At 34.1% G+C, this 11,410-nt stretch overlaps 1 long non-coding RNA gene and 1 pseudogene across 1 annotated transcript; both read left to right on the forward strand.

The window, feature by feature from the left end:
* Window positions 1-1,857: 1,857 nt before the first annotated feature.
* On the forward strand, window positions 1,858-3,809 carry LOC123200643 (annotated as a pseudogene).
* Window positions 3,810-8,933: 5,124 nt separating this feature from the next.
* LOC123200644 lies at window positions 8,934-9,902 on the forward strand. Its single transcript, XR_006498648.1, has 3 exons — window positions 8,934-9,489; window positions 9,580-9,626; window positions 9,712-9,902. It is a non-coding gene; the product is annotated as an uncharacterized LOC123200644 (long non-coding RNA).
* Window positions 9,903-11,410: the final 1,508 nt, after the last annotated feature.

Below are 11,410 nucleotides of genomic sequence, written 5' to 3' on the forward strand. Positions count from 1 at the left end.
GATTTGTTTTGTTCGGGTTTTGATCTCCCTTTGCCGCAAATCCGATGGACCTAACGGCAACACACGCAATCGAAATGAAACTGCTACCCTTGTCTGTTCTATTTGTCATCGCTTTTCTTCGGTAGTTCTGCGGTTTGAGAAGTCTATATATACCCACCCATGTTCAAGGCCTGTGTAGTAACAAAACCATACCCATGGGTGCCAGCCTTACAACTTTTGAAAACAACACTGGTGCGGAGATTCAACTGCGGTTCTTTCGACCCCCGGCCCGACCAGACCACTTTCGTAGGACCGTTACGATCAGAGCGGGTGTGAGAGTCAATATATCACACTCAGAGTTACGTTACAACGACACCAACCCGGAAAGGCACGAGGTGATAATGATATTTGTCGATGGTGTTGGCACCGGCGTGGGATTGGTTCCACGACAAGTCATTAACTTCTCGAGAGTCGTTTGTGGCAGAAATGAAGCTGGAGGATTGGTCATCCAGGGCGTCCCAAAATGGTTTGGTTTCTGCACCCAATTTATATAAATAGTTCCTCACTTTCTTCTTTTTCGTTTATCATTTTCTGAAATAAGTCTCCGTCGTATCAGGGGGTGTAGGTGCTTTGCAGGAGAGGGTTCAGAGGACCTTGCATAAGTGGGGTGTGAGTGTATATATATGGGCTTTTAAATTTTGTTGGATAAGCGAATTCGCCCATATGGCTTAATTTGTGATTTTTTTTTTTTTTTTGGTCTTGTGCAGATCTGGCCTTATCGCTCTTGTCTGCCTCTCGTGGACGTCCTGCAGCCCGGTTCCTCTGTTTTGTCGGCGGTATTTGTCTTGTCAGTTGTGTTTGTGTCACTGAAATAAGTGGTGAATATCCAGCATTGTGTGGTTTTCGTTTGAATATGGTAAAATTAGATTAGAATGTATGATGATCTTTCTCGTAGACCTCCCGCACCCCAGTTCCTGTTTTTGCAGACTGTATTTCTTTTGTCAGTTGTCTTTGTTGCTAAAATAAGTGGTGAATATCCAGTATTGTGTGGATTTTGTTTGAATGTGGTAAAATTATATTTGAATGTGTGATGATACTGTTTTTTAATGCAAAAAAAAGTACTTTTACGATCTTATATTTTTTAATTCTTTTTGGACCTCATTTTTTTAATTCCAGACACATCCATAATCCAACTATGTTCAAACTCCGACATCATTAAAAAAGTTGTTGAAGTCGAAGAAGATCTTAACATCAGCTATTGCCAAGTTTATTGGGGAAAAGAGATTAAATTTGGGTTAATTAAATTAATAATTAAATGGGACAAATGAAGCCTATGATTGGGTTAATAATTAATAAAAGGCAGTAATGATATTTGTGGATGGAGTTGGTGGTGGCAAGGTACGCGAGGTCAATGACTTCGACAGTAATGAAGATGGATTATTGACCGTTCATTTATGACCCATCATATGATAAGGTTTGGGGTAAAATTCAGAGGCCTTTAGGTACGTCATATGAAGATGTACTTATCATTTTTAAAAAATTTTTCACCAACCAAACCCCAAATTTCTGTATACAATCTATACAGTTTGTAGGTTTAGTATAATGTGTAAAATTGTAGATCATATTCTTAAAAATTGTACATTTTAAAAGAAAAAAATCAAGCCTAATTCTTGAACATGTTTAGACATCAGTGAATTATGGTTTTAAAATTAGAATTGGATCATCGCATTAGACTAGATGATGAAATTATCAATCTAATTCTAATGAAATTTTAAAAGTGTGTAAGTCATTGGTGAACCAGTTGATCTGAATGATTTTATTTGAAAGTGTTATGGATGTGAGAAATGTTTTCACTCCAACCCTTTGGTGGGAAAATGAAATAAAACAGAACAAAAACTATTATACGCGATACGACAGCGTTCTGGTTGTATCTCACCTTTCAGAAACCACCAAAACAGGCTCCCCTCTCTCTCCATCGCTCACATCATGTTATCAGATCTGATTCATCGCGGAATAAAAATGTAAAATAAAAATGTCAGGCTCCGGTATGGGGGGCTATGCTAGCTCATGTCGAGCGCGCTCGTCAGGTATCACCGTACACCTTCTCCGCCATCGGAATCGCCATCTCCATCGGCGTCTCCGTTCTCGGCGCCGCCTGGTACCTTCTTATTTCTCTCTTTCATCCAGCCTAATCAATTATAGGGATGGACAATATAATTTCTTTGTTTGTAAATATTCTCTAGGGGGATCTATATAACTGGTAGTAGTTTGATCGGTGCGGCAATTAAGGCTCCACGTATCACCTCCAAAAATCTCATCAGGTATTTTTTTGAACCCTAAAAAAATTCAAATTTTGGTTTCTTGAATGTTGAATATTTGTTTATGTAGCACTCATGCTTTTAGGATACATTGATTAATTGTGGGATATTTTTTTATTTACTACAGAACTTGATATTGTTTCTGAATGCGATCATGTGTAATTGCAGTCAATTTCTTGGTTTTCATTATGATAAACGAATCAGTGTTTGGTGTGATTAATGAAGTCTATATTTTGCATATTAGTTGGATCCTTTTTTTTGCCTCTGGTTTGATTGGTTGCTGAAGTAAAGTTTTTAGGGAAATTGGGTTTGAATTGAAGTTGTTATCCTGTGCGTAGTTTAAATTGTGAAGTTGGTATGTGGGGGATTGGTAGCTGCTGCTTCATTTGTGAAAAAATAAGTTTCATGTTGCAGAACAATTTATAATACTTGTCAGTCACTTTAATGAATGAAGGAATTTGGTTGGGTACTCATGAAAGAAATAAATACTTGTCATTCCTTTTAATTTAGACCATAGCAAATTGTGTTATTGTCATTGAACTTCCTTAATTAGTATGTTAAATAAATGTTGTTCTGTTGACAATATTTAATGAGAACTAAATCTGTGTATAACTGGGTATGAGTTTACCAAGAATTGTCTAAATTAGTTTATTCCTGCAGCCTGCCCAAAATGTTGAGTTTTCAGGAAATCTGTCTGTTTCGAAGTTCCTTTTTTTTTTGGCATCCTCTTTATCTATGCAATGTGACTGCAAAGTATCTGTAATTGTTTTTTAGGTGAAGTTTCTCTGAGGCACAGTAGCAGGATCTTGCAATTCAGTTCAACCTTCTCTAGTCTTCTCTTGTGCTTGCTGATTATACATGTAAGCTATAACCCTGTGATGTGCTGAGTACTGATTTGGTTTTGTTTCTTGAGTTTTTCAGCGTAATTTTTTGTGAAGCTGTTGCTATATATGGTGTTATTGTTGCAATTATTTTACAAACAAAGTTAGAGAGTGTCCCAGCTTGAGCAATATATGCACCTGAGTCACTTAGAGCTGGATATGCCATCTTTGCATCTGGAATCATTGTTGGCTGTGCTAAATTTGTTTGTGGGTTTGTTCTCTTCATCTCTTGTCTCGCATCTTTCAGTGAAGTTATCCTAGTAATTTTTCTTTCTGTTTTTTTATGCATAAGAGCGATGATGATTATTATTTTGCCAACAGGTTGTGTGTAGGAATAATTGGAAGCAGCTGTGCATTGTCAGATGCCCAAAACTCCTCACTTTTTGTGAAGATTCTTGTGATTGAGATCTTTGGCAGTGCCCTTGGGTTGTTTGGAGTAATTGTGGGAATAATTATGTCAACTCAAGCAACATGGCCTTCAAAATAAGTGTAATTTCTTGTTTTGATTGTATTGTGATTTGTGACAATTGAGCTATATGAGAGTGCACTCCATTTTGTGTACTGAAAAAAAACTATTATATGTTTTTGCTTTGTGGCCGCCACAGTAGGAATATAAAAACCCTTGTGGAAATGCTTGTTCTTTCTTTCTCTGTTTGGGTTATATGAATATTAGGTTTACAAATAAGAATTTCAATACTCAAAGACTGAACTATGTACTGAGCCAATTGACGGAGATTTTGAGGTGCCCCAGATTTCTCTGGTACCATAAACTTCCAACCTGTGTAACTTATTTGCTTTTGCACATGATAGCTCTCTCATTGTCGCCTGGGATGAATTGAAACTTTCCCCAGTGAATATTGCTCATAAAAGAATTGTTTATATTAAATATTTTCATAGATTAAAGAAACAGTTGGTGAACTAATAAAGACACATACTGAATAAACGAGAAAGAGTTTATTGGGTGGTAATGCATTAAATGAAAGTCTATGATGTCAGCCCAATGTGCATCCCTTAAATTAAAGTAACTAATCCCTTGCCAGTGTCTGCTGCTTGGTTCTGTAGAAAAAAAAAAAAAAAGTCAGTCAAGTGCATGTGCAAATAAATTCTCTTCCAATATTACCAAGAACATCATATATTTTTATTTCTAGTTCTCAGTGCACCTATATTACTTGCATTCTCCTCCTTTACCTTATAAATTTAAGGTTTGTTTAGTTCAAGTAATCATCTGTTACAAAAAAAATGAAAGATTACCATATATCTTTCAACTTTTTTCTCCTCTCGATCTCACTTTAATGACAAAGAGATGATTATGTGCAGATAACAAATGATGGAAAGTTAATGGTTGTTTAGGTGTTGGTACGTGTGGTGGGTTTGAGTGGCTAATAATCTTAATTGAAAATATTTATATATTTGTTTATAACTTATATCAATAAGGGTAAAATAGTTATTATAAGGGTAAAATGTGTAGTTTTGCATCCATTTATAAAAAATAATGTTATACATATTAATTTTTAATACTTAATTAAGTATATAAATGATATATCATCGTATATTTAAAATTTATGTTAAAGTATATCAAAAGAAGGGTCTTGCAAATCATGTTGGCATATAACATGAGATTATTTTTCCTATGGACAACTCGTGGGCTGAAACCTAAAGCTCCCATCAGACATCGTAAGTTTTTGTAGATTGTGTCCTTTTAGAGAGGACTAACTCGACTCTTTATAATGTTTAGATATTAGACTAATCACATGATGATACAAGATAAACATAATTTTATTTACATTTATAAATATAAATAAAATTCTAGGTAAAGTTTGAAAATGTTAATATTTTATTTATTTATCAAAGTCGGCTGTTAATTTTAAGTTTTAACAATTAAAAATATTTATATCATTTTTAAATATTATAATAAAAGTAAATTATAGGTGTAAATATTATCTTTTAAAAATTTACAAAGAGTAAATGTATATTTTTTCTATCTTATTTAAAAAATTATCATATTTATCTCATATGTATTGAAAATATAATATAATTTCAATAGTTTGTAATAAAACATTTGCATCACTTATTTATTATATATTTTAGAATGTAATTATCAATTTTAAATCTATTGAAAGAGATATTTCATTAAAACTTACAATATTTTCAAAAATTATAATATACCCCAAAACATGTGATTATACATTATTGACTCATTTTTCTATATTTATATTAATAATTTTTTATTATTTTTAATTAAATTAATATAAATTAGGATATAAAATTACTTAATAAAATTTGAAGAGTAAAATATTTTTAGTTTGAGGGTTTTTTTTTTTAAAATAATTTTATAAAAAAATAACGAAATTTATTAAAATATTTATCAAATGAATGAAAAACATAGGATTACCTGAACATAAAAAGTCGACCAAAAGAAAGGCTTATGATGCATGTCCTCCCGATGAACAAGCTTATGCTTCTCTCTATTCACATTTCTTAGCCAATCATCCACGCTTCCTCTAGCTCTAGCCTCCACCGTCCGAACTCCAGCGTCATTGCACTTGATCATGCATTGCCCTTCAGGGTTCTTCTGCAAGCGTCCAGTGACAACAGGAAAACACGTAAGCACTTCAGCCATGGACTCTCTGAGCTTCTTCGTTAACTCGCCAGCTTTGCGGGCAGCCTTAGAACGGTAATAGTAAACTATCCTTAACTGGTTCTTCTCCATGAGGCGATCAAGAACAGAGAAATGGCAGTATTTTCCAAGCTGCACAGGCTTTTGTGCTTACCACTGTTCGTTTGCAAATTTAAGTGACTTCGGAAGACATTACTGCTAGGAACTGATGAATTTTGTTTAAGTGTTTTATGTTTTAGAGATTGAAGAGGCCATCAATATTTGTTTATGGTTACCAGAAAAAAACTCCCTTGTATATTTAGGGGAAATAATAATATCAGTTGCCTGATTTCATTTAAAACTTAGGCAGTTTCGTGATTCTATTTCCCCAATTTTCTGGAGGGAAAGAGGGCTATGAGATGATTCCCGTGCGTCTGCAGCGGGAATCAGTCATGCTTAAGGCTTTCCGCCATAGGCTTAGTGTAAGTAGATAGCAGAGCCCACGGTAGGCCCATTGAGAGCCCAATAAACCTAGTCCTTGCATTTCCATATGGCCCATTACCTCACGATAAAGAGTGAAAGGGAAGACTACTTAGTCTAGCATTGCTCCAAAAAACTTATCGGAGAATAATATCATATGTACAAATAAATTGTATAAATATAAACTAAAATAATAGTATTTAATTAGATTATTTTAAAATGAAAAAAAAAAGTAAATACTTACATTATTCAATCACAAATTGACACATCAATTTATATAAATAAGTTTATACAATTCAGTTGTATGCATAATTTTATAACTTGTTAGAACTATTAACTGATAACCGAAGAAAACCAGCATTGAGATTGGAGACTGAATAAATGGTTAGATTACACTAATTTTCTTCCAACTTTTTGAAATAAAAGTTTTTGCTTGCATAGCTAAAGCCATGAGACTGTCCATCTTGAAAAAATCCTTTGTAGATATTGAACAGTGAAACCATATTTTATTTGACAAATCAAAGACCCCAGAATGATGATGCAATATTTAAGTGCCAAAAAAATGAAGAGATTTTGAAATTATCCACATGTATTTGTATTTATAGTCAACATTCAATCGAGGGATTGAAAATGAGCTGTTTAAACAAAACTAGATACAATAGATAAAGGTTAGTGACTAAGTACCAACAATCAACAAGCAATGATTAGTGGCTAAGTAATTTCAAGTTTGGAGAATATCCCTTGTTGTTTATAAACAAAAAAAAAAAAAAAAGAGTTCCGAGATAATCGGTCATCATGCTACAAAACCTTTATAACAATCACCCAATAAAGATGTCAAGATTGAACAAGAAATAAAGAATAACGATACTGGAGAAAAAGTTATAATACGACTAATCTTGTATTTTGTCGATATGAAATTTACTTAGAGGTATTACATGAAAAATGTCACCAATGGGATGAACATGTTGTCAAAGGGAGATTCAAGCCGAACTCAAGCATAGTTACTAAAATAACTTTAAATTGAATTTAGTTCGAATGAAACTAAATAGTGAACTGAATCAAGTTGACTTATTGATTCGAATCTAACCCTTGCTATAGAAAAGCAATTGGTTAAAAAAGATTTGGTGTGGGGGCTTAGAAGAGAGGCAAGGCAAACCAAATGAATTGGTGTGGATGAATTGGAGATGATGATGATGAATGAGTCAAGAGAATCCCGTGACCACTCACTCTCCATGTTCATGACAATAACATTCCTTAACTTTTCTTCAATTTCTTCTCCCTTTATTTTTTCCTTTATTTATTAATCATTGTGTGAATATTTATATTTATTTATTCATTGACAATTTATATTCAATATAATGAATGAATTAATAATATTATCTTGGCATATAATACAATACCAATTACTCAAAACCACCAATATACTTCCAAGTATGTTAGTTTTGGGTTTGGTAAGTGTATGCAAGTAAGAATGTGATAAATATGTTTTAATACGATTGAAAGATTTTATATTATTAATAAAATAATATTTAATTACATAATAACATATTTATATATTTATAAATTTATATGTAAAAATTAATATTATTAAATTTTTTATTCCATTATGTGGGAGATCAGACACAATCGTATCGCCATGTGGTAGAAAATTATCGATGGAATAGAACATAAGCCATGGATGGGACATAATCTGTGAAGTCAATTTCGCTGGCCCAGCATGTAAAGTCATTGGTCAGTATTCTTACATTGCTTATAGCTTCTTCCATGTTTGCTTCCCGAGTCGGTTGATGGCATGACAATACCCTATACGAATAGACCAAGTGTGGAGAGACAATAGGAGCAGAACACAATTACCATCCACTGGATTTTCTGTGCGTCAGCAATGATATAACGTAAATGATTTTAGCATGATTAGCTAGATTTATAGAATTTAATGCTATCGTCTTTCAACCTCAACCCCAACCAAACACTCCTCTAACAATGACCCAGAAATTTGCTATAATAATTGAATGCCGACTACGTAGCCACGGCACCACTATCAACTTGTCTTATCCCAAGTCCAAATGTAACAGGGGACCCACGTGTTGGAATTCAAAAACATGTCTCCAACGGCTAGTTCTTGAAACTAGGAGTTTGAACTGTGTTATAAATTTGGAAGAAGAAGAGCACATTAAGGAAATGAATTGATGCTGTTTTTGGCCAGCAACTCACCATCTTCACATATATCAATCATCTTTTCTACTGCAGATGGTTCCCTTTATATTTATTTTTTTTAATTTTGTTTTTTATTGGATGGAAGGTGGCCATTTGCAGCAGGAAGGTGATGGTAGAGAATTGAAGATGGGCGGCGTACGGGTTTAGGATAGTTAAATTATTAAGCGTGCAATGTGATTTGCTGCCTTGCTAGTGTCAGATATAAACTTGTGAGTTAAGAGTTAGTCTCATCTTATCTACAAGCCTACCCTTCTACAGTAGATTTAATTTTAGAAAAAATTATTATATATCCACCTCTTACGTTGCTAAAAGACCAGCCACAAGTTGGTCACCCTTTTTCTTTCCATTATTTGAAGCTTGGGCACCTCCCAGGAATCTTCCAGCCGAAATTTTGGAATTTCCTTCATATATCGTAATTGTCTCAGTTACCCTTGGATTAAATAACCCCATCAAGGGAGGAAGCTGAGTCCATTAAGGATATTTCTAGGTTTTCCAGATATGCTTGTTTCCTTCCCTCCAAATCTGACGGAGCTAACCGGCAACCTACGCAACCGAAAAAGAAAATATACCACTACCCTTGTCCTTTCTATTTGTCGTCATTCTTCTTCTGTAATTTTGCGAATCAGAGGGTTAATGAATGCTCAGTTGACAAGCATATATATAACCCATGTTCAAGGCCCATTATTATTATGTGTGATCGATCATAAACCATGGGTGCGAGCCTTACTACTTTTGAAAACAACACCGGTGCTGAGCTTCAACTGCGGTTCTTTCGACCCCCGGCGCGACCAGATCACTTTCGTAGGACCATTACAATCAGAGCGGGTGGGAGAGCGAATATCTCACACTCAGAGTTGCGTCACAACGACACAAACCCAGAAAGGCACGAGGTCATAATAATATTTGTCGATGGCGTTGCCACCGGCGTCGGATTGGTTCCACGCCAAGTCATTAACTTCTCGAGAGTCGTTTGTGGCATTAATGAAGCTGGAGGATTGGTCATCCGGGGAGTCCCAAAAGGGTTTTGTTTCTGCACCCAATTTATTAAAATAATTCCTTACTTTCTTCTTTCTCGTTTATCATTTTTTGATATTAGTCTCCGTCGTATCAGGGGGTGCGGATGCTTTGCAGGAGGGGGTTTAGAGGACCTTGCATAAGGTATACATACATACATACATACATACATATGGGCTTTTAAATTTTGTTTGTTAAGTGATTTCTGATTAGTTTTTGTTTTGTGCAGATCTGATATTGGCGCTCTAGTCTGCTACTCGTAGGCCTCCTGCACCACCAGTTGCTGTGTTTTATCGACTGTATTTGTCTTGTCAGTTCTATCTGTATCGCTAAAATAAGTGGTTTATCCACTCATGTATGGATTTTGCTTGAATTTGGTAAAGTTACATTGCAATATACGATGATCTTTCTACTGGCTGCCGTCAAGTTTTGGAAAATGTTTTCTTTTATTGTTTTTGGATTCCCTTTTCCCACACAGACAGACACTTGTGATGTGATTCGCTGAGTCAACGTCCTGTCTCTGCTTTCCAAAAACAGCCAAAAAGAATAGAAATAAAGCCGCAATAATTTACCCAGAAAAAGAAATAAAGCCGCAATAAAACTTTTTTCCTTTATTTTACTATTCACTTTTTTCCTTTCTTCTGTAATTTATGATAATTTTTCAAATTCCGTTGTCATTATAGTAGTTGTTAATGGTACAATAGAATTGTTACAAATGTATGAACATCAGCTCTTTGCCCATTTTATCAATGGAAGAGATTAAATCTAGGTGTGATCTTTCTACTGGCTGCCGTCATGTTTTGGAAATTGTTTTCTTTTATTGTGTTTGGATTCCCTTTTCCCACACAGACGGACACTTGTGATGTCATGTGTTGAGTCAACGTTCTGTCACTGCTTTCCAAAAACAGCCAAAACGAATAGAAATAAAGCCGCAATAATTTACCCAGAAAAAGAAATAAAGCCGCAATAAAAACTATTTGTGAGTAACGAACTAGTGCTCCCATAATATATCATGTGATCGGAGGAAAAACTGATTACTAAGACTGAGAAAGTTGATCTAATTTCTGGCAAGCGCCGTGCCTTGTAGTTGATTCATTATCTTTCACCCAAAATTGTTTGGAAGGAAAGGAGCCATTTTATTTTAATATTCACTTTTTTCCTTTCTTCTGTAGTTTATGATAAGTTTTCAAATTTCGTTGTCATTATGATAGTTATTAATGGTAGAATAGAATTGTTACAAATGTATGAACATCAGCTCTTTGCCCATTTTTTCAATGGAAGAGATTAAATATAGGTCTATTAGTTAATAATTAAATGAAATCCATTGACTAATGAAACCTGTGATTAGGTTCGGTTGTTTCAGCCATTAACTTTCTTCCTCAAATTCGGCGAGTGGACGTTTGAATGATATATTTGAATGCGCTCATTCCATTCCCTGTATAACTTGTATTTTTAATTTATTATATAATATTCCATTAAATGTGAATACCCCAATTTAATTTTTTCTATGTTGTTATGTTGGTGGGTTGGTATTAAGTTTTGTAGAATGCATATATTATTAAATTGGTATTTAATGACATGTAATTGGTTTTGATTTTTATTTTGATTTGCGTTGTGTTGTAATAATTATATTATATAATTAATTTATAACAGTATTTCAAGTTTTCAATACATGCTTTGAAGGGTTTGAATTGAAAATTATATATAGATTTAAATTTAATGTATAAAAAAATACATAATTAGACTAATTTTTTTTAGGTTCTCGCATAGAACTGAAATTTTGATTAGATCATCTAATCAAAATGACCTAACCAGAATTAAATTATAAAATAGTGCATGTTTCAGTTCGATTCTTAAAACCTTGCTTGTCACTTTAACAGAGTTTCATAAAGAGCAGCCCCATGACTAGACTCAAGGTTGGACAAAAC

Source organism: Mangifera indica, chromosome 17 (genome assembly GCF_011075055.1).
Source record: "Mangifera indica cultivar Alphonso chromosome 17, CATAS_Mindica_2.1, whole genome shotgun sequence".
In the NCBI taxonomy this organism is placed as follows: domain Eukaryota; kingdom Viridiplantae; phylum Streptophyta; class Magnoliopsida; order Sapindales; family Anacardiaceae; genus Mangifera; species Mangifera indica.